The sequence below is a fragment of the Colias croceus genome, chromosome 5 (assembly GCF_905220415.1).
Source record: "Colias croceus chromosome 5, ilColCroc2.1".
NCBI lineage: Eukaryota > Metazoa > Arthropoda > Insecta > Lepidoptera > Pieridae > Colias > Colias croceus.
Window position 1 is genome coordinate 4,902,931 of NC_059541.1, and position 24,919 is coordinate 4,927,849.

At 32.6% G+C, this 24,919-nt stretch overlaps 7 non-coding genes across 7 annotated transcripts; all 7 read left to right on the forward strand.

Annotated features, from left to right (window-relative positions):
- Positions 1-17,497: 17,497 nt before the first annotated feature.
- Positions 17,498-17,586, forward strand: Trnay-gua. Its single transcript is given in 2 exon segments — positions 17,498-17,534; positions 17,551-17,586. It is a non-coding gene; the product is annotated as a tRNA-Tyr (tRNA).
- A 675-nt stretch (positions 17,587-18,261) lies between these two features.
- Positions 18,262-18,350, forward strand: Trnay-gua. The gene is given in 2 exon segments: positions 18,262-18,298; positions 18,315-18,350. It is a non-coding gene; the product is annotated as a tRNA-Tyr (tRNA).
- Positions 18,351-19,370: 1,020 nt separating this feature from the next.
- On the forward strand, positions 19,371-19,460 carry Trnay-gua. The gene is given in 2 exon segments: positions 19,371-19,407; positions 19,425-19,460. It is a non-coding gene; the product is annotated as a tRNA-Tyr (tRNA).
- Positions 19,461-19,838: 378 nt separating this feature from the next.
- On the forward strand, positions 19,839-19,928 carry Trnay-gua. The gene is given in 2 exon segments: positions 19,839-19,875; positions 19,893-19,928. It is a non-coding gene; the product is annotated as a tRNA-Tyr (tRNA).
- Positions 19,929-20,294: 366 nt separating this feature from the next.
- Positions 20,295-20,383, forward strand: Trnay-gua. Its single transcript is given in 2 exon segments — positions 20,295-20,331; positions 20,348-20,383. It is a non-coding gene; the product is annotated as a tRNA-Tyr (tRNA).
- Positions 20,384-20,769: 386 nt separating this feature from the next.
- On the forward strand, positions 20,770-20,858 carry Trnay-gua. Its single transcript is given in 2 exon segments — positions 20,770-20,806; positions 20,823-20,858. It is a non-coding gene; the product is annotated as a tRNA-Tyr (tRNA).
- Positions 20,859-21,459: 601 nt separating this feature from the next.
- Positions 21,460-21,547, forward strand: Trnay-gua. The gene is given in 2 exon segments: positions 21,460-21,496; positions 21,512-21,547. It is a non-coding gene; the product is annotated as a tRNA-Tyr (tRNA).
- The last annotated feature ends 3,372 nt before the right edge of the window (positions 21,548-24,919 follow it).

Sequence of the window (24,919 nt, forward strand, 5' to 3'; positions counted from 1 at the left end):
ATGAGTAGGTAAATCTATCTAACAATGTAAAATTCTATCCAGAACATTGCATAAACTAATAAACTTTCCTTATAATCAATTTATTTCCATTCTCCCCAGATATGGATTTATCATCAAAAAGCAATTACATATTCGAATATGAAAATTAGTTTTACCCTTAAAATTATAAATTCGACGTTGACACAGGGACTGGAAACAGAACTAATACGGAATAAATTTTCAACTTAATTTAACTAGACAAACACAAAGGGCCTAACGGGGACCGCGTTCATTTCAGTATTGAGGTGAAAACTAAAGATAAGCCACTTTCCGCCTCATTGTACATTCAACTATAAAACCGTTTGTGGTAAGCTATTATGAAAATGATACCTACGCAATATAATATGGTATAGCTACGATTATTTATCTTTTATCTCACATTTTGACACTTATGTTTAAAATTGATGATATTGTTTTCTTAATATGGAGAATGCAATTTATTAAAATTGCATCTTAAACAAATACAAAAATCAAATACTTAATAGTAATGGATTTTAATATTCTATTCACTGCCACAAAAAAATGCATTGACCATAGAAGTCTAAATAACAAGACACTAGAAGTCGTAAGCGCGCGTGACCTTGTCGCCACACAGGTGACTCTCACGCCACCAGTGCGTTCGTCGCTGTTTAGTTTCAGCATTTCCTGTTGCGGAACTTCTTCAACAAGTTGTAACTATACCAATAAAGGAATGACATTTAATCGGTGTGTATTTTTTTTTTTAGACGCTGTTTTTCCTTAAAATTAAGGAATATTTACAAATAATACGAATGTCACCATAGAAATCTAAATAATAATGAATATTACAGTCGACCGTGTACACGACATATTATAGATATCTTTAAAAAAATTAAAAAAATATGCCGCATCCATAAAATCCCTTAGCCTCGTAAAGTCGCGCTCCATGCGATTTCGCGCTTGGCTGTCCCTGCATCTGTCGCGGGCCGCGTCCGCGCCCGCTGCCGCTTCGCTGACTCCGAATCGCTGACGACTTTGACGTTCCACGTTTAAAATGTCGGACTTTTAATTCGTTTGATTTTCAGTAGATTTCGGCTATTCTAAGAATAGAATAGAAATAAATAACATTTCATCAAAAATAAAAGATTTCCTCGTACTATATTTTACTGTGAAAAAATAGGTAGGTACTTAACCCTTTTCAGCACTAAAAAAATGGAATAGATATATTACAATCCGTGATTGATCTATATTCTCTGTGTGCAATTAAACATTTCACTCTGTGATTTCACTGATATAGTTAGTTCCAAGAACAATATCAAAACGAAATCCAATCCGCCGCTGTAATTAATGAATGAAAACAGTGAAATTGAACGTCAAAGCGAATTTTTGAAACTGTCAACAAAAAATGTAAAATTGGCCAAATTGGCTTCAATCGAAATCAAAGGTCATAATAATTTAATCGGTGCAAAATACAGTGGTTCCGTCTGTGCATGTGATAGCACCACGCCAGTTATTAAACCGCAGCCTCTGATGTTCAATTTACAACGTAACCAATTCATTTTTATTAAACATTAAAAGTTTAAAAAAGCTATTTACAAACAATATTTATTCAGTGCATCGTGAAAAATAAAAACGGAAAAATAAGCTAACTTTAGATAGGGATTAATAGTGTAAGCTATTTATAGTTACGTTCATTTTGCGTTTATACTTTTATGATTTAAATTTATACATATTGTATATTTGTTTATGATTTACCCTGTAGTTGATTAAAATTCTAAATGCGTTCAATGCACAATAACGAAAGTTCTCACAACTTACAGCGAAGTTACTTAAGCTTAGTTTCGCAATACATTCTCATTCAGCAATAACAACGCTGGGGGAAGTAATTAATAAGGCTAATATGATTAGTAGTTCGCTTCTGCATTAGTGTTTGCTTTGCGAATGTTTCAGAGACAGCATCTTTGATTTATCTATACGTACACAACAATGTGTATGAACTAGCTGACACTCCGAAAAATTTGACTTAGATATTTAGGATCCAATTCGATTCAAATTGATCGGCTATAAGATGACATTGCATAAATTAATTATAATATATCGAGTTCTTTTAGGGCCATTGATACAGAAAATCCCGTAAATCGTAATAGTGGTTTCGGATATTAGCCGGATTTAGTTTTTTGTTTTGATATAATTACCACTTTCATCATCACCACTTCATAAAAAACTGCTATTTTGATATTATCAAAGGTCACTACAACATTTATTTGTAGACATCATTCATGAATTCAAGGAAATAAAATTATACACTGAATATAATAAAGAATAAGTAATTAATATCCAGTATCTACCCACCCATTGAAAGCAATTTACTTATCGAATATCACTTTAAACCACCTGCAAATTTATTTTATATTGGTAACTCGATTACATAATATTATTTGGATACGTATTTTTCAATTATTTAACCCGTCTGCAAGACCCTTCCTTGACTATGTGTTTACATAAGAATTGTTAATGGATGCTCACTCTCCCTTATTAGGTAAACCTATTCGTAATCGATAGCTAAAGCAGTATTACCTATCAATTATTTAACAGTATCATGAAATAAACGATACGAATCCTGTAACATTTAGTTCATCTATTTAAAGCTAACCGTATCGTTCCGCTTGTAATTTCGGAGTAACTTGCACCATAACTGAGGTTTGTTTAGTAAACTATATTTCATGAGTGCCAAGAGTAGTTCGGGAATTAAGCTACAATTAAATGGTCGTAAATTCTAAGTTTGGGTCGGGTCACTTCGGGGAGCTCAGAGGCAATTTATCATTTATTTACGCCACTTGGGCCCCGCGCTGTCTGCCGTCACCTGCCCGCGGCGCGACCAACTGATTTCGGATTTGTTTATCCATCTTACAATTAATTATTATCAGCCATTAGAATTATTGTCGAACTCAAATACTTACCTAATAAGTAAATATTACAGAAAAAGTTTATTATGCAATGTTTCAGACATCTCGATTTACCATATTGTGTTGTTCATTTCGCACCGCACTATCGCCACTATCGGTTGCTAATACTTCGAAAATCTCTGTAGGTTGTATTTTTTTTTTCAATATATTTGAAAGGGAAAGTGTGTTGGCTTTTGTTTTTGAAGTTATACTTCTTTTGGCGCGTTGGAGAAAAATGATGAGAGTGAATTTTTAAGATGCGCGCGCACACCGACACCTAAATTTAACAGCATGAAGTTAGTTCTAGGTGGTATGAAAGTTTATAACTATGTTCAAGTTGTTTTCCATACGCCAAAGAAGTATAACTTCTAACGCGTGTACATAAGTACACACACTCTTTTTTTTTAATTAACACGTTTCTACTGCGACTCGAGAATAATGAACCCCGCAAAAACAAATATAGTGTCATCTTCAGAATAGTTCGTATTTTCTCCTAGATTTTAGAAACATAATGTCGTCAGAATACAAGACGTGTTGGTCGCAATCACTCACTTAGCCAGGACACCAGTGTCTTCCATACTGCGGTCACGCAATCGATCTCAGACGACAGTTTGCCACCCTAAGTACCTCTGACGTCACCAACAACTGTGACTTGGCTGACGATATGTAGACCTTCATCATTCATAATGCTAATTGAAGGTGGTGTAAGTTTAACATATATGTTCAATGTTCGTGTTTATAGTGCTAAAATCTATACTCAAAGCTAATTCATTTTAATGCCTTTATTTAATGAGCGTATTAATTTCAGAGGTCAACTTTAAACTAAAAAGTAGAGTTATCGTGTAGAGCTTTGAGTAATTCATATTGCTTTTAACGTATTAAGTAATGTGAGTATATTAAACTAAGGAACGTAAACAATTAAGGCCAATTTTCTGGCAGCGACGGCTCGTCAAGCTGTTAAGAAGGGATCTTTTATACGAATCGCTAAAACACAGGCGAGGCGTCGAAGCTAACTTAAGCCTTTTGTTTGTTAATTCCTAAGATAAACGTTGCTACACAGTGTACACAGCTTCTTTGAATTTTATAAATTCGTTTATGATTTTTGTAGTCAGTTTTCTATTGCGTTGTTTTGAAATTATTATCCATTTATACTTCTGTGAAGCAATATAAAAAAAAAACACTTTAACTACTAGAGATTAATAAATAATCTGAAAAGTTATTTTATTGTTAAGATAAAGTTTCATATTAATTAGGATTCTGTTAAAAAAGAAGGTACAAAATCAAAATAAACAACTTTCTTTAATTTCACTTTATTTACAAGACAAAAAAAAATCATCATACTGTGGTTTATTTATTAATTATTAAGATTAATTACTTTATTTAAGTCGCCGTCAATGTACACACACCGTAAGAGCCTCGTATTGTCTTGACGCCATCAGTCACGAGAAATGCGAAAATTGTAACAATACCGGATTAACAGTTGACGCCTTTATAAATATTCATTTTAGGAGTGTTCAATTTGAGGGCCGTTTGAGAGCCTCGCTTTGTTCGTGTGACAGATGTGTTAAATCCTTCGTTATTGTTTCATTGTTCGCTGATTTGATTAATTCATTAAAAACTTGGTTGGAGTAGCATAAACTGTTTATAATTGAGATTGTAGAAGTGCCTGTACATACTTATACCACAGACTAATAATAATATATACTATACTACGTATACAACTTATACGCATAATGTAATATAATTCCCAGTGTAACTACTGTAATAGGTACTTCATGAATATTTTATTCGTAGATTTTTTTTTGTTATTGCTTGTTGACAGATATTCACATAATTTTTAACCGACTTCAAAAAAAGGAGGAGGTTATCAATTCGGCCGGTATGTTTTTAGTTATGTATGTACACCGATTACTCCGAGGTTTCTGAACCGATTTACGTGATTCTTTTTTTGTTCGATGCGGGATGGTGTCGAATTGGTCCCATAAAAATTTTATTCGGATAGGCCCAGTAGTTTTTATTTTATGGGCATTTTTGCAAGTGCAAGTTTGAAATCGGTTGTTTTTAACGCAGTTATCACTTGTTAATATCTGTCAACTATAACACACTAATGATACCTACTAAAAAATTAAGAAAAAAATTGTTTTATAGCATTAAATGGCTCGTAAAATTTTCAAACAAAAATATTTTTAAACGGAAACTTTTCTGGAACCGTAAGCTAAACACATTGTAAACTTGTAAACAGGTAATGAAGCTATGAACGCACTAGTGTACTGTATAGTGAGGTAGCGGAGCGCACTATCGCGGTATCTTCACGCTCGGTCAAGCAGAACCCTTCTGCTTCATCACACGCGCCGATCCGAACGATTCATGGTACTGGTGCGTGCTAACTGGGCCACTGAAAAATATTAAACAAATTAATATGTATATTAGTTTCCATGAGGCACTTCTTAACTCTTCCATAGATGCGTTTATTATGAAGGTAGTGGGTCTAACCATCTCCAGAAAATAAACAAACAACACATTTACCATTTTTTAATAATATTTTATAATATAAGATCCATGATTTTAGAACTTCACACATCAGTGTCGAATTTTGTTTTACGAACGTTGCTGTTCGTGGTTCTGTTTGCAGACACCTTTATAACAAGATATCATCAAAGGCTGTGAATGTTAAAATATGCGCTTTTATAGCAAAAAGAACATAATAATATTTATACTTCACTTATCTGGAACCCTTTTTTTATAAACACCATCACAATTGATTTTAAAATTATAAATGACATATTATTTTAATATGTAGTTTTTATATTATTTTGAATGTGATAAATGCAAATGTGTATGGCTCGTGATATTGATTAATAGCTAATCAAATAGAACCTATTCCTAGTCATGCACGGGATTGTTTCGTTTACGACACGTTAATCGCGCCGCGGTATTGTTTACAAATAATTAATTGTCCAATGCAAGTGCAACTGCGACTATTAATAGCATTTGTATGCAGTTATGAGACGCCAACGTTTAATTAAAACCACCCTAATAGTTATTAGTCTAAGGCTCAAAATCACAGTTCGTTTATTTAAGCTATGGTCCACGGTTATAACGAGCAGTTTCGAACGATCGTACATGGGAATTTAAAAGGGAATTAATTTTATTCATTGGAAAATAGAGGATATATTGGCTTGGATTAGTTAAACGATTTCATGCGTTGCAAAATGCCTTAACTCTAAAATGTGTCAACGGACATGAGTCCTTATAACTAAGTATATGGGGTTGAAAATTGATAAGCAAGCTGTGTGTAAATATGCAATGCACTTGATGAATGTTGTACTGGGTGTTGCAGGGTGGCGAATTCTGTGCAACGCGTGTCGTTGAATAATTCGTTTCGAACGGGCGATTAACGTCCAGCGTCAACCGATCGGACTTTTTGCACTTCCTCATAAACGTAACGTAAGGGAAAAACCACTTTATTGGATGTAGATTCATGAAAAATGTAGTTGTAGAAAATTGAGTTCAACTCTACGGTATTCTAGGAATTTAACTTTGTGAATGAAATAGATTAGTGAGAGTCTAAAAATCATTATTCAAATAATGATTGCTGCATCAGCCATCACATTTGTAATCCATAATTACAAAATTGTATTAAAAATATATAAATTTACTATTAAAAAGAAAATCAACTAATATTTTGTACTTACCAACAACAAACTCGATTGAACATAAAATAATATATCAAAACAATAATAATTATTAAAAAGCTAAGCCATATTTAAATTTTAATTGCCAGCCAATTAAAACAAATTATACAACCATCAAACACTAAATAGGCCAATTAGAACATTATACTATAAGCCAATTAATTACTGGGTAATAGAACCTTATTAAATTATTATGCATAAATGATCAAATCCAGAGCTAGATATCATTAGGCTAGGATTAAAGTAGATGCCACGCGGTAAATCAATGAAGCCTGTCTAGTCAGGTTAATCAAATGTATTCACTGGGCTTAATGTACGAGTATATGCGCTAAGTACAATCGTCGAGGTAAGGTGACTCGGTAAAATTTCGGAATAGACGTGCTGATGTATATCAAGTTGATATTATCAACAGATAAACAAATCCTCCTTATTTATCAGCAATGTTATTAATTTATTGGATACAGAGTTTGAACATTCAACTTTCATAAAACATAACGAAGCTCCTAAAAAATACGATAGATACTTAGGTATGATTTTAATTGATAATTTTCCAGTATGGATACTTTAATATTTATCCTATATTAATATAACTGTTTTAAGAGAATTGAAAATTATTTATAAGGTGATATAATAATCCTGTAAGATCGAATAATCCTGTAAAATTCGCAAAACCTCAGCCTTAGATAAATTGGACCGAAACCGATATTCTGCACATAACTGTCCAATATTGCATGCAGCATGTGAGTAGATTCCTGGAATATCACTGGAAATTCTAGACTCACTGAAACAATTCCCATACCCCAACTATAATATCTCTCCATATTTAAGAGTAAATACGGAGACACGGAGAGAAGTAAACAGTTTTGTCATTCGCACACAATTGCCCCATAAAATCGCATAATTCGTTGACAGTGAAAAAGCGACACTCATCATTTCAACGCCATTTTTATAGGCACAATTTCTTTCGTATAAACGTAAAAATCGGGTCGTCTTTATAAAAACATCTCTTCAATTGTCATTCATGAGGGCAGATCGCGTATTTGTCATCGCGCGTGTCGCTCCCGTATCGCGTACCAAATATTAAAATGCAATTTTAAACAAAAACTCATCGGATTCGAACCCTCGCAATAAAAATGACTATTTGCAGCACAAATAGATGTTGCTATTATGTGTGCGATGGCAATAAAGGGCCAAATCGTAAAGTATAGGTGATGTGTATTAGAATATAAATAAAACAAAAACATACATATTTTTAGAAGAATTTCTTAGTACGCCTCGTAAGTTAAATGTGGACATAGGACATTTAGATTTGATTTTATACATTTTTTAGAATTCTATGTTACATTAATAGGTACACGTCATTCTAATTTCTAAAACAAACATTCTGATTATATTAACATCCATCAAGTAAGTAATAGTTATATTTTGTGGCCCACTTTTAAGTAGATTTAGGGCCGATTTTTCAATCCTTGGTTAAAATTTGTCCGTCCAATAAAGTATTACACGAACATTTTAAAATGTCACCTGTAAACTGTCAAATACGGACAATTAGAATACATTTTTGAAATGGTAGTTTAATACGTTATTCGATGAATAAGTTTTAACCAACGATTGAAAAATCAGCCCTTATTAAGCAAGCAAAAATGGCCAAAATATAGAACAATTGTCAATAAATATTGTGGAACAAAATCAAAGCGAGAGGCAGGAGGCATTTTGTATTCACTATACCGTCAAAAAGACATCAGGAGGGAAAGCAGCAAAATATTATAATAGCATAATGGTGTCAGGTGGTGTTGTTCTGCAGGGCGCCTACCTTCGGAGACATTGGGTTGTGCGCTCATATCGATATCCAGCAATTTAACAGAATTATATATTGAGCAAAATGTAATACCTAATACCTATAACATAGTTTATATGTAAATTAACAATTAACACGAGTCTTTAGTGACGAAAATAGGTTCATATTAATTATTTAATCGTAGTCGATGATATAATATCAAGTAGTTACTAATAATAAGAAGTAATTGTTTATACTTAAATTATAAAAACTGTGCTTAAAAAGGATGAATTATGTCGTTATTGAAAACATTTCCGTATTAATTTAAAGCATATATTACAAAATACTCGAACAAGCAATTCTAACTTTATCGAGACATGCACATCACTAATAAAAAGGCCTTTGGCGGCACACAGTCGCCTGTTGAGGCACAGGAGCTCGTGATATGAAAGCAAAGTGACGTCACTAAACTCCAGTCTCTCTCCATGTAACTTTGTGAGAACTGAGATCTCAAGTTTTATTGTTCGTTGGATTATCGTGTGCTTTGTTTTATTGCACTCTCGGTGTTTAGACGCCGAATGCGGCGCGAATGCCAAACAATCTGTAAATATATTCATGTATGGAATTAAGTCTGTAATCGCCTCTATTCTCAATTTTTAAATGGTTTTCATAATGTTAGGACTTGGGAAGTTCTGGATAGAATATATATTATCTACCATAAATATTTTTATCCAGAAGTACCTATATAAGTACCTACTAGTAATAATTATATAGAATCTTGTAATAAAAAAGAACGTAACGTAACCCTCATGTATTTTCTACATACATATTAAGAAAAAATACCTATAATTATTAAGTGTAATAACAACATACATTTAATCATATGAATAATACTCATGTATTTAATTAAAGCGTTATTGTTTAATAGATTTGATATTCCGTGAGGGAACAAAAACATGTCACTCGAAATAAATTCCAAACCCTAACCGAATTGTTTACTTTATAAATGATGATTATCCAAATGTAAACGCGCCATATGAAAATGGCAATTAAGAATGAAAAATGATCATTACTGCTGTTATAATTAAAAAGCCGTGACATGTTCTTATGAGTTAGTATATTCAGACTGTGATTAATATTTCCGCGTGACAGCTCATTGTCCTATTCTCAGAATAGCATAAAATTACAATTTGATATCTATTTAAAATGGAGTATTATAAGGTGTGTGATTTTCAGCAAAATTAATCAAATAATTTTTGGTCACTAATCTATTGAGGACGTGTTTCTATACTCTTTTGATATTAGCATTTTATAATATTATGTATCATGTATGTTTTTAATTACAAAAATATCCGAGTCATTTCATATTTTCTTGTCTTAGTCCTGGCTCCATTAAAGTTGTTCGATCCTCGGTAAGATCTTAAAATTATCCTTATAACCTCTTAATTCTTAAATAAGCAAACTTCTATTTAAGATCACTCTACTTTTAGATTTCGTACACATAACAAATATCAAAAATAATTGAACAACACAGGTAATATGATACATGAAAATCTAACTCAATAAACGCTAAGCCGATGGATACTCGTAATCCATATCAGTCAAGTTTAAATCGCAGTGGCAAACGAAAATGTCAACTTGTAATCTATGTAATTAAGTGAATGTCAGGGAGGTTTAGTGAGCGCTTCGAGTGACATACTACGCGATATAACACCATTATGTTACTTAACGTTACAGCTAAACTGGTTCATAATAAATTGGTTTACACTTTGAATAACGTTATCACATTTAAAACGTTCATATTAGTCTCTAATGTGCATATCGCTGGTATGATTATGATTGACGCTCAATCACAAAAACAATTTATATAAAAGGCGTTATTTACAGAAAGAATTTTTTTTTTTAATTCTTAACGTTAATTTAAAATGTAATTTAATTGCCTAGATACAAAGTATGATAAAATCAGGCCCCTGAATATTCAATAACCCTTTTATGACTTCATGAGCCTTCACTTAGGTAGTGTAATTAAAGCAGCCTGCACTATGATAATAATTATATTCTATGCAAAAAGGAAATCTAATTGACGTCGCCAGACGTGACTCCCGAGACATAAGTGTAGACGTAGATCTCGTAAGTTAACTGCCACTAAATGAATTATTCCGGCGCGGTGGCGCCCTCTGTTGACGGAGCAAACTTCGCTAAATAGTTTCGTTCCCACTGCTATTATCTATTATTGTTCAGAAACTGTCGCAACTTGCCTATACAGTGACGTTGTCTCTAGCACAATACGTGCTGATAGAAGCAGATATTTGAATAAGAAAAGAACTAGTGGAAGTTCAAATCTGCATTTACGATTATTTTTCTTTCTTGTACTACCTACCTAGCTTTATAAAAATTAAAACATGAATTACTCAATTACCTACATTATAATGAAAGTATAGCACTATATAATGAAACTAACATATAACACTATATGATAATAAACTCATTTAGCTACGCAATAAGAGTTATACTGCGTAATACTATTAATAGGTAGGTAGGTCTCTGACAAAAACTTGAATAAACAGAAACGCGTTTGGTTAATAGCGGATATATTAATACTAGTAAAATCTAGTTCTGGTGAATTCAAGTTATATCCGATTTTATTTTAGATAGTCTTCATACATACCGTTTCATTTATGAAAAGCTTATACCTATGTATAGTAAATGACAAATTACATCATTGACAGTTAATTAATTCATCGTAATTCATAACCATCATCTTCAACGATTACAATTTTCTAATCCCACAATATCACTTAGAAATTGGACATAGTCGCATATCTAATTTCACATGACAATTCCAAAGCAGCTTACTTCACACGAGCGCTTCCAATTAATATGTTAATGTAAGAATATTCGGGGTTACGATGCACCGGGGTGCAAGACGCAGTAAAATCCGCTCAATCGTAATCTTGTTGGAGATTACCTCTCTGCGGCTAGTTGAATTTCGGTTTGAATTAATTTGCAACTATTCTAGATGGGCGTATGATTTAATATAATAAAAATATAATAAAAATCTTTATTTATCCATACCTTCAATTACACTGTGTAATGTGTGTGTGTGCAATTTATATAAACACAATACTTAAAACTATGGACATTATCGTCTAAACTAGGCCGAGCCTGTATCTTAGACGATAATATCTTCCCACTATGTAATATAAACTAATTATTCACAATAATACAAGCGTGATACAAGCGTTCACAAAGTTACAAAAATTATCATAACAAAGACGGTAATTTGACATTTGCGTACTTAATAATTCTTAGACTAATGGACCTTACTAACCGATCGTTGATGACGAGTAAAACAACAACGAAAGTTGGACTTAAGCTCAATTTTACAAAACATTTAATTTAAAAAAAGAATGCGAATGTTATATTTATTTTATATGTAGTGATTGTGATTAGAATTTTTTTTTTTATGTACCTATTGTTATTAAATTTTGTTTATAAAATTTATGTTATTACTGTTGATTATATATTTTATTTGTGTGAAGATAAGTAGATCGTTGTAATAATGTACCTACTTATTCCAAGGTTTTGAATAAATTTTCAATTTGTGTATAATTTTGTGATTTTAGCCAATTATGTATTTTATTTTTGCATTGAGTATATGTGGTACGATAGATATCAATTTGCTTATTTATTTTATTATATAACATGGGTCCGAGAAAGCATTGGAATTTTCGAATAGAATATGACTTGAATTTAATCGTGGGACAAACATTACGTTGACGTCCTAAGGTTTTTTTATGATCAATTTTTGTATGTTGCTCCATGATACAGGCTTTGATGAATAGCTGTCTGATAGTCAATACGTCACAATCAGTATAGATGTCAGATGTAGGGTATAATATAGGTTTGAAACGCATCACTTTGAGCAGAGCTCGCTGTGCTCTTTCTAGACCTATTATGTGAGACTTTTTTGCACCGCCCCATGAAGTAATACAGTATGTCAAAATAGATTGCGCGAGAGCATAGTACACTTGTTTTAGGAGAGGGTAGTCTGCAACGTGTCTTAGCTTTTTAAAAATATATATCATCTTTCTTGTTCTTTGTGTAAGCTGGTTAATATGTGGTATCCATGTCATTTTATGGTCAATAATAACTCCTAGATATTTGATTTCTTGGGTTAATTCTATAGTGGGACAGTCACAAGAGTTGTCGCTGATGGTTTTGCACGTGTGTAGTTTTATATCAAACGGTTCTTTTGGGAATGATCTTATATTGTTCGCAAAAAGCATAGCTTTCGTTTTAGTTACATTAAGAGTGAGTAAATTACGAAGCAGCCAGCGTGAAACTATTTTTAGACCATCTTCGGCGTATAATTTTGCTTGTTTCCAATCCTTGCCATAGAAAATTAGTGCTGTATCGTCAGCAAATGCAAACAACTTACAATTTTTAAGTTTGATTTTACAGAGATTATTTAAATAGATAAGAAAGAGTGAAGGAGCCAAGACACTTCCTTGCGGGAGGCCATATGTAGTTGGGACTTCTCTACTATAGATGCCGCTGATTACGACGGTTTGTGATCTATCGGTTAAATAATCATGGAATAACTCCAAAGGTTCTCCTCTTATACCGATATCTGACATTGACTGCAGTAAAATAGGAACGGAGACTGTGTCAAACGCTTTGGCCAGGTCTAAGAAGACTCCAATACATTTATTTTTGCTATCAACCTGTTTCGCAACGAGATTTGTAAGGTCTAAAACAGCTTGAGATGTTGATCTGCCTTTTCTAAAACCGTATTGGTTGTCTGCGAGAATACCAAATTTTACCAAGTATGAGAGTAGTCTACTGTTCAAAATTTTTTCAACTATTTTGGAAAGCGCTGGTAGCACCGAGATAGGTCTATAGTTGCCTACATAGTCTCTATTCCCTGACTTAAAAATAGGGTGAACGACAGATCTCTTGAATATACGAGGGAAGACCCTTGATTGAATGGAAAGGTTTATGATATGACACATTAGGGGCGAAATTATACTTTTTGACATTTTAATTAGTTTCATAGGTATATTGTCCAGTCCGGTGGAGGAATCGCTTTTTAGGGTATTTATTATGGAGTCAACTTCGAGTATTGTTGTTTCTAGAATTACCATTGAGTTCGCAGGTGAATTTAGTTGTAGAGAATCATTAGTAACTGGATCATTTATGACGGGGAATTTTTTTGCCAGGTTTTCTGCAACGTTCACAAAGTAATTGTTTACTACGTCAAGAGCCTCTTCTTTCGTATCTCCTAATTTAAACAAGGCCTCAGTAGATGGTTTTGATTTATGCCTATCAGTAATTGAATTTATAATTTTCCATTTCAGTTTAGGGTTATTTGCATATTTTTATAGTTCGGACTTTTCGTGATTTCTTTTTAGACGTTTTAACAAGTTATTGCAGTGATTTTTATATCTATTGTATGTTATTTTCATAATTTCATTCAAGGGTTCTTTTTTACATTTTAGATGCATGCGGTCTCGATTTCGTATACATCGAATGAGACCGGGCGTAATCCAAGGCTTTAAACAACGTATTCTTCTTGGTGTCATTACTTTGAGTGTGTTACTAAGAATTAAATTATTTAATATTGACACTAATTGTTCGGCAGACCAGTTAGCGTCAGAAGATTCAAGTATGTCTCTAAAATCATAATTTCTTAACTCGGAAACAATTGTGTCATATTTTATTAATTTATTAGTGGTGTTATTTTTTGGTTGTATTTTATTTTCTAGAACAATACAAGTAAGAACTAGTGCATGATCAGTCAACGGAGCGTCCAAGACTATGGTTTTTGACTGGTATATTGACTTAATCATTACGTGGTCCAGACAGTTGCTATCTCTTGTCGGGTACAAATGTCCGGGTAAAAGACCATGACTAAATAATAAATTTAAGTATTCGCTAGCACTGGTGTCAATACTATTTTGGCTTATATTTATATTTAAATCCCCTATAATAACTATATTACTAAATGTTTTTGCACCTATTAAAAAATTATGTAAAGATTTTAAGAAGTTGTTTATGTTTTTAAAGGATGGAGACCTGTATATACCCAGAATAGCTATGTCGTTTTTTATAGTTATAAGTATGCTTGTTGCATCCGAAATGTTTACTTCTTCAACTGTGCAGTTTATGCCTTGCTTAACATATGCAACTATTCCGTCATGTTGATTAGAGTTATTCTTGGTGTAATAAGTGTCATAAGACTTTAATGTAGGGGGGTATTCCGTTTTAATATTCCAGTAGGCGTAGTATCGACACTAATCGACATCGATATCGACCGAAATCGGTCGGTAACTAACGATTATCAGTAACCAATCAGTAACTATAGTATAGACCTAAAAAATTTAGTGTTCTTTTTCCAAGAAATTTAGCTTAGTTTTAGGGAATAGATAGTAAATTAAAATTAGTTATATTAATTTTCGCATTATTACAATTGCAATTTCATATAAAAAAAGCAAATTTTATGCACAAAAAAACATGGCAGTTAATTTAATTTTAATCAAATTCGATATTTTTTATATCAATCGTTTAATTAATGTTCTATTAATTACATATTCATGGAATCCAAAATTCCATGTATGGCAACCTCCTTATTTACTTTTTTGACATTTGACATCAATCATCAATCATGAAAATAATATTTCTATCAAAATAAATATAAATTGTGTGTTTTCAAGACGATAATTTTTAATTATGTTCTTAAAAGTCCTATAAATCTATTGGATAACAAATATCCTAAGAAAATATCAATCTGCGTTATGTTTTTATATAGTTATAGCTATTAGTTTTAGTTTAGTAATATTTTGTTATTTGTGAAGTGCAATAAAATTCTAATCAAAAGACTCCAAAAGCTCTACAAGATAATTCTGCTCAATTCGAAGCCTTTTGAGAAATCTTTAAGACATCATAGAAACTGACGGAACTAAAACTAAGGACGGAACGGATAATTTGTATCACTTGTATTTTTAGCTTGTATTATTATATTATATTATGTGCATAATTGTATATTTTATTACAGTTAATAAGCAAAGGATGCAATGCAATTGATTTAGCGGTTCACGGTTAATATTATTTATGTGAATTATTATGTTGGTGAGGGATGATGGTTTTGAGCCAAATTTTCAACTACGCTATTATAAACTGTTAAATTAAAATTTTCTAATAAATTTATTTCGTAATTGGATCGTTTTATTTTATTTGTATTCATCTGTATAATTTTATTATCCTAGAAGTTCAAAAAGAATTTAATCGAATATGAATGCAATAATTTAGGCTGAACAAATGCAGACAGCAGTACCTACACTATTTTAATATTTATTTAATATAATATAAGAGGCTTCTTAACATTTTCAATAAGATTTTGAAACCATCTTAAAATTAAAACATTATTTGTTTATTTTATTTTAATTGCAATAACATTAAATAAGAGAAAAAAATATTGCGTTAAATCATAATATAGCATCGGAAGTGTGAAATATCTTCTATTTATTATAAAATTATAATAATACATAATGTTTCCGATATTATCAACCGTATCTACAAATACACATAAACCGTAAGGCCCTTCTCCCATTTCGATACTTCTAGAATACGATACTCGACTCGAGTAGAATACTAGTTAGATATTTGCTCGCTGCCCGATGCTCGTATATTAAGCGACTGAAAAATCACTAAATTCATCATTATTGTGCCTCGTTTTTGTAGACGGACGCTATGTCGAGCGATTCCAGTGACGATGTAAAAGTAGGATGTACTGGATTCATCCATAAATTGAAAGAAACATAAGTAAATTGTAGAGTTTTTATAGCCGCACGAGAACTACAACATAATGATAAGAATTTTTTATCTTTCTTCCGAAGAGATACGCGCGAAACGCGACGCAAAAACGACCACCTATACTAGTCGCGGACGTGTAGGATACCGGTAGCGTAATGGGAGAAGGGCCTTCGAGATCTTGTCGAGATCAAACGTCGGTATGATAACGATTGACAATGTCAAAGAATAATTTGTTTTGACAATATTCGAATGTGTTGCAAAGAAATGATTTTCCAAATCCATATTTTATTTATTTTTCATATATCTACGGAATTGAAATAATGATGTTATTAATTTAGATAAAAAAGCATTGCTACAAGGCTATTATTATATATAAATATTTTGACGCATAAAGGAAAGTTTTGTGAAGAATAAAAATTATAAACAAATATGTATCCATTGTATGCTTCCATCAAATTGGGGAGAGGTATTAAGCGACATCATTTTCATTGCTGAAGACGGGTCTATAAATAAGTTATCGGTAATTACCGACTAATTTGTACAGACTACAGGTTTCGGTAAGTACAAGAATTTCAGTATCGATAGCTAATCTCGAGAGTAATATTTCAAAGTCTGCGAAGTTTTTGCTAATACTTCTTATATTTTGTGTGAGGATTTTTAAATTTTTGTTTTCTGATAGTTCGAATAATAAAATTTTTTTACAGGATTCTGGATTGCACAAAAAAGAGGGCCCTGATGCAATTTTATCAATATTTTGAATTAAATTAGCATTACTTATAGAATCGAATGTAAATTTAGTAGAATTACCCAAGACTTAAGTCTATAAAATATCGTCCCATAGATCATTAAAATAGTTTTTAGGATATTATAATACATTAGATAAGTATTTGAAAAATAAATGATTTTGTGTCCGGTTCGTCTGTCGTCTGACACTTGCAAAAAATTGATATGTTATTTATACATTATATTTTATAAAACGACCTTTTGAATTTTTACAGCGAATGTGGGCACAGAAATTATGACTACTTGTAAAATGAAAGAAAGAAAATATTCTGCAGACACCTATATTTACAAAATAATCGACTAAAACCATATTTTTGTTAAATAAATATAAATGAAGAAATTTCTCCCATCTATAGGTACCTATAACTATTACACAAGAAGCATGCAAATTGCTTATCAATATTCTGTTACATGATAACTGGATTACCTTTCACCTTGGATTATATTAATAAAAAAACTACGTGTTTTTTACCCGATTACGTATACCTTCGATAGCTCAGTTGGTAGAGCGGTGGACTGTAGAGGATTAATAGCTGTCATCCATAGGTCGCTGGTTCAAATCCGGCTCGAAGGAAATTTTTATATCAACTTGTCTCATTACTTATACCGAATTTTATTATAATTAATTAGAAGATAAACAAATAAATTAAAATAAAAGATATTCTTGAGTGTTTGTATATATAGCCGCTAATAACTGTATAATATTTTTTAAATTATTTTATTAAGATTTTTTAAACTTTACATTCTAAATATCACTCGTAACATACTTATAGAATATCAGTTACGTGTGTCGCTGCCCTAATCGACTTAGAAAAAAATGGCTCTATATAAATATAAGAGCAATTATTGAAACAAAGACCTGCGAAGTGTATGTTTATAAGATTATTATATTTTGTACATATCTATTGCTACAAATATTGTAGTTATTTACCAATTGTGTTTCTATGTTTTTGAAAAATACTGTAATTCGAGAAGGGCCGATTTTTCAATCCTTGGTTAAAATTTATACGTCCAATAAAGTATTACACGACCATTTTAAAATGACACCTGTAAACTGTCAGATACGGACAATTAAATACATTTTTGAAATGGTAGTATAATACGTTATTCGATGAATAAGTTTTAACCAACGATTGAAAAATCAGCCCTAAGCATCGTAAATATACAGAATACGAAAGGCATTTCTTTTCTAAGACTTTCACCGCATAAAAACATTAAAAAAATTATTTGTTTAAAACAAATGTGTATACCTTCGATAGCTCAGTTGGTAGAGCGGTGGACTGTAGATGTATACTAACCGTCATCCATAGGTCGCTGGTTCAAATCCGGCTCGAAGGACTGTTTTGGCACTAGTACATTAAAGATATTATGTTCTACTCTTCTATTATATTACAATACATAGAGCATGTTTTTTTCTAATGTAAACTCAAATCAAAAAATACTGAATGAATTATTGTTCATGTCACATCGTACTCATTTCTTGATCCACTGTAGAAAAAAATATTTATTGATCACACCTTATTAAGCCTTACTTTTTATTACCAGACAGTTTACCATGGCTGATGAATGCGACGATAATATGAATTTGCCAGTCAGTTCAATTCCGGGCGTAAACTGTCTGGAAATAAGGGGTCATAATGCGGCCCCTGTACTGTTTTAATACAATCCTCATAATATTATGATAATATAGCTAACGGCCATTTTTTTTATTACAACACACAATTAATGACATAACTACACAGATAAAGCGTGTCCCAGACAGACGCGGCCTGCGGTGGCGGTGGCGGTGGCGGTCAGTTGGATGACTTGAAAGTTCTAGGAACGACATAGACAGACGCGGCCTGGACGCGGTCACAGCGCGGCTTACCGCGGCCGCAAGCCCCGCCCTCTCCGCCACCGCTTCTGTGTGAATGAGCGCGCGGACATGAGGCGGTCATTACGCGATCAGTTGTAAATTTTTGCAACAGGCCGCGTGTACCGCGTGAAATTATGCCTATAAACACTGAGTTGTTTATTCAAACAGTGCAAAATTACCCAGTTTTGTATGATACATCACATAAAGACTAAAAAAACAAAAGAATTAAAGACAAAATATGGGCAATAAAAGCAATAAAACTTCGTACGATTGGCCATTACTAACGTCCACTTGCAGGTGAGACTCCAGAGCTAATGTGCCGCTGTAGGTTAGAATGACCGCCACCGCGGCCGCGGCAGTATATTGTTATCACGGTCAAGCAAGAAGGCAACAGCAGATCGCCACCGCAGGCCGCGTCTGTCTGGGACAGGCTTATGATAATGACGGTCAACTTTCACTCGAATTACGTGAAACAATACATTGAATTTGTAACATTATACAAGCCTTCGATAGCTCAGTTGGTAGAGCGGTGGACTGTAGATGTAAAAATAACTGTCATCCATAGGTCGCTGGTTCAAATCCGGCTCGAAGGAAATTTTTACATCTACCCACAAATAATATTGAAAACACCTCCCAATAAGTCTACATCATTTTTTTGATAAAACTTAAAATATTTCTATGCTTTGACTGTCTTTTAAATTTTTTTATTTCTATTTTATTAAATGGCGAATCTTAATTTTACAACAGAAAATCGTAATAAATACATCGGTTCATATACCATACTAGAAAGAACATACAAAATAATATTATATAAGAATAAATACTAAGGTTATTTAGATGTACGTGAATTGGTTTAAAAATTGGCTTTAAATCCTCGAGTGACGCTATGCATTATACTCGTAGGTAATCAGTAAGCACCTTTCACTTTGAAACACTTTAAACAAACGTTTTTTTTTATAACAATATCTGTGCCTTCGATAGCTCAGTTGGTAGAGCGGTGGACTGTAGATGTAAAAATAACTGTCATCCATAGGTCGCTGGTTCAAATCCGGCTCGAAGGAATTTTTTTACATCTACCCACAACAATTTAGAAATTTTGTTAAGTTATTTAGAACGAAGCAAGAGCAACAGTGTTAAAATCAGTCAGCTTTTATATGCTCAATCACTTTTCACCATATAAAGCAACTCGAAAGTACAAATCGGTAAGATAGAGATTATTTTGTTTTCTTAAACAATTTTCAGATTAACAATAATTGAACAATAATAATTTAATAAACAATTGCAATTCATTGTATAATAAAGTTGAAGATATAAGATTTTTTATCTCTACTCTACATAAGTGACCTTCTGAGTGATAAAAAGGAGGGCACCTTTCACTTGCACACTTTAAAATATACTTATACGCAAAATTTAAAGCACCAAGCAAGCCTTCGATAGCTCAGTTGGTAGAGCGGTGGACTGTAGATGTATAATAACTGTTATCCATAGGTCGCTGGTTCAAATCCGGCTCGAAGGAAATTTTTAAAATCTACCCGCAAAATATTTTGAGAAAAAAACTTAAATTTAAAAAAATCATATCTTTTGAAGTTATAAGTTGATACTTGCCCATTCTTTTCATTAATTGACAGCCATAAATATGTTTTGCAGAAAAATGCTTCTTTGCTGTAGTTACTGCAGCTTTATTTGTCATAGTGACAAGTAACAAACTATCATTTCGACAGCAAATGTATTTCATTATTTGTAAACAAAACCACTGATAAGCAAACCATTACATAATATTGGAATTTTAATCACTTTCGTAATCTATGACGTTCATTCAGTACGTGCTAAAAGGAGGGCACCTTTCACTTTTACATTGATACAAATACGAATGTATACGTATAATTTGAAGTAATGTATATACCTTCGATAGCTCAGTTGGTAGAGCGGTGGACTGTAGAGGAATTGAAGCTGTCATCCATAGGTCGCTGGTTCAAATCCGGCTCGAAGGAAATTTTTTCTCACATTTATATACTGTAATTGTGTATATTTATATAGTAACATTATAAAATAATACAAAAAAATCTTTTTTTTATGGTCTTATACTTCATGCAACAATAAATATTTTGCTCAAGCAACGATAGTCAAATTTTATTGATAAGATGATAAAAATGGCATAGCATGTTGATTTACTTTATCTTGTTTTCCGACAAAGAAAGGATCGACATGCAAATGTGCGGCAGGTAAATAGAGGTTTGTGAAGTATCCCAATGTTTCAATTTTGAAAAAAATAATAGGTGGGTGATAACGTTATTCATGAATACAAATTTAATTATCCATCAATTGTTTAAACAACAGTTACAGTGCCTTCAAGTCATACTACACATATTTATATTTTATTCATCAACAACACGTCAATGCGTTCGAATAAAATATAACGCATTTTATGGAATCATATAAAATTATAATAATTATGTATATGATGCAACTTTTAATGCGACTTTTAACTCGATTATCTCCACTTGTGCAACATTAAAGTGATTAGTGAACACCTTTCACCTCTCATTAAATTTTATAATTGTATTAAATGCTTTTTTCGCCAATAACCATATACCTTCGATAGCTCAGTTGGTAGAGCGGTGGACTGTAGTTGGTTATAATGGCTATCCATAGGTCGCTGGTTCAAATCCGGCTCGAAGGAATTTTTTGACAAAAATAGTTAAATAATTTTTAAATGTTAATAAGGGTCTCGTACGCATTAGTATTTTTAAGCGCTAAAACATTTCAGAATTCAGAATCGAATTGAGAACTAAATAAAATACCAGAATTCTATACAAAACGTATTATTATAATGATTCATATATTTCCTTTTACACTAACAAATAATAGATACCTACTAAACGCGTAATTTGTAGCGTACGTGACAAACTCATCATTTGACTAACCCACTATCGAATAATTCATTGTAATTATTCACATTGACCTATAGTATATAATAGCTATGAAATATGCACCAACATTTCCATGTCAAATTGACAGGTATCATAGCAAAGGGCACCTTGTAAAGATCAAACATAAGCTCGTCAAATAATTCAGGGGTATTCCGCCACTTAGCATAAGGTCAAACTGACATTTCGTTCAGCATTTACGCGAAAGGCATAATGTTGACGGGATGGTTGAGTAAACGTCACGCAAGAGGTGCTTTAGTGGTGGGATCGTGGAATGGGTGTCGATATTATATTATATAATATATACATCTATAAATAATGGACTGGTCAAATGATAGAAACGCATTACTAAGGTATGTGTATAGGTAAATACTCATCACGTAACTATAATGATCGAACTATAACATTAATTCGGTACTTAGTGGCAATTTTAGGTTAGTGGCAATGTAATAATACGATTTAACTAAAATGTATGTGATGGTTTAAATATAACCAGAACATAAAAAATAGAATATGTACATTAAGTGCTTCTACCTAGTACCAATATGATTTTTTTATAACAATTATAATATCGACAAAGCCAATCGACTAACCTACTAACCAACCCTTAAGCGTATAAATAAAATGGTAACTACTGGATCAGGAAACGGCCTGTCGTAGGCTCGCTTAAAATATTTAGGTTCGAGTTACGAAGTATGCTTGATTTAATTATAGTCATTCTAACTGATGTTAGACACGAAACGCAATCCACTGCAATTCACGATAAATTGTTAAACTTGTAAAACAAAGCTGTATCACTAGATAATCATTGTTTCCTATACATTTTTGCAGAAACACAAAATAAATAAACTATCCTACCATTTTTCCAGAGACAGGCAATAAATCTCATTTCGTTAAACAATTTGACCCATTTAAACTTCAAATCCCGTGAAGAAAACGTTACCCGAATCCATTCAAGTCGTATCATTCAAAAATGCGTCTCCTAATTTACGATTGTACTAATTAAGTCAATCTCCCATAAAATCTCCCTTTCTTAGCGACTCGTCTCTCGTCTGTAGTCGCATAAAACGCGAGAAAACCTAATGCCATTTCACGGCGGAGTAAACCTTTCTGTTGGAGTTAACGTCTATTTAAACTTGGCTTAAGTTAATCGATCGAGAAGGCCCTTAATTATGGCTTTATCTACGAAGCAATGAGGATCGAAGCGAGAGGATTTAACTCAGCTCGAATTAGCAGCATTAAGCCAAGTTCACAACGTGGGTAAGACGTTAACTCCTTTGTACAAAAACACTGCAAGAAAGTTGTAATTTAATCAACAATTTTGAAGTTCCAAATTTAGCCCTAAGAAAGAATCCAACGTTTTACTATACAGTACTGCAGCACATCTTATCGATTTAAAAGACACAGGGAGGATAGATATTTTCTCCGCACGTCTCATAAGATATTTTAACAAATAATTGTGTTAAATAAGAATGTGCTTAGCATAACTTGGTATTAGTAAAGTAAACCATGAAGCGACGGTAGTCTGTGTGAATTAGCGTCAAACCGCTAACCTGGAGTGTCACCACGATATTAATATTCATAATCGACGCTCCTTGCATGTTATTATAGAACGTGGTGCGACGAAACTTGGGATGTTAATTAATTTTGGCATGTTTAATAGAGACGTTTCAAGTACCTAAGAATTGCATTAACTGGATTTGAAATGTCTAATCTTAATCGTTTTTCGTACACCAAGAGTAAATAATTCGTTGTAGTAGTGCAGTTTGTTATACTTGTTAACCGATACCGTATTATGTTTATTAAAAATATTTCGAACAAATAAAAAAATCAGAGCATTAAACTTCATGTTGCAGAGTGTTCAACTGTTCACACATAAAGCAAGATACGTAGGTAACATTTATAGCTTCATTGTTTTACACACCTATAATAAATATAATTCCATTTATGCATTGCTTGAAATATGAGGAAATTCGTAATAAAAACAGATGAGAAAACACAGATTTCGCGTTAAGTCGTGTGACTTGCAGTTCGCGGCTCCCCGCCGGGGCCACAAACCCTAATTATGTCTGAAACAATACCGCACCTTATTTTTATCCATTTTGTGCTCAATCATAATTACCAGATCCATCCTCGGGGATCCGCCGCGAAAAATCATCATCCGTATTCCCTTATCGTAGGTTAAAAGAGACCGTATTATTTAAAATTTTGTTTCATGAAGCATAAAGCATATAAAATAAATAAAAAAATAAAAATAAAATTCATTTAATTCAGGCCACATAGCCCATATAGTGTTAGTAAAATCCTATCCTAGTGTTAGTGTTACAACATATTATTTTTATTTGCTTCTAAATTAACTAACACTTTATGCCATTTAAACTCTCAATAAAACTAGAGTTCATAAAAATAACGAGTACGAATTAGGTAGGTACCTATTACCCAAGCAATTCCTAGTCAATCGGATATACGAAACGCATTGTGATACAATAAAAGCCTTTGAAATCAAACAACAGCTCCATAAAAGCGCGCTATTAATTACTTCAGTCTCAAATATTTATCTTTTTTACGGTAAACGCTTTGTGGGAAGGGGAAGCTTAATATTTTTTTTTAATTAATACAGTCGAAAATGTCAAAGTCACTGGATAAACCATTTGCTGGAAACATAATGTCTATATACAGGGTTACTTGTAAAACACCAGCAACCTCGCAGGACAAGATAGCTAACATCATAAGCAACAACATTTGTTCTACGACTTTTGATAATTTGTTAGATTTTATTTTCATACAAAAATAAATATTCATTTAATTTTCCGTTTGAATATTATAAACTCTACGCCTGCCAAAAATTACGTTAACATGAAGCGAACGAGAGGGGGAAGGGGGCGTCGCGTCGTCCATCCAATAATGAATAGAACATAGACTTACAAATGTTAGGAGAGTACAATAAAAGTTTAAAAAATCATTTAAAAATAATTTATTGCGTTATGCCAAAAGTCGTAGAACAAATGTTGTTACTTATGCTGTTAGCTTTCTTGTCCTGCGAGGTTGCTGGTGTTTTACAAGTAACCCTGTATATATAAAAATGAAACCCATTTCGCGTTGTCCGGCATCACGTGTGAACGGCA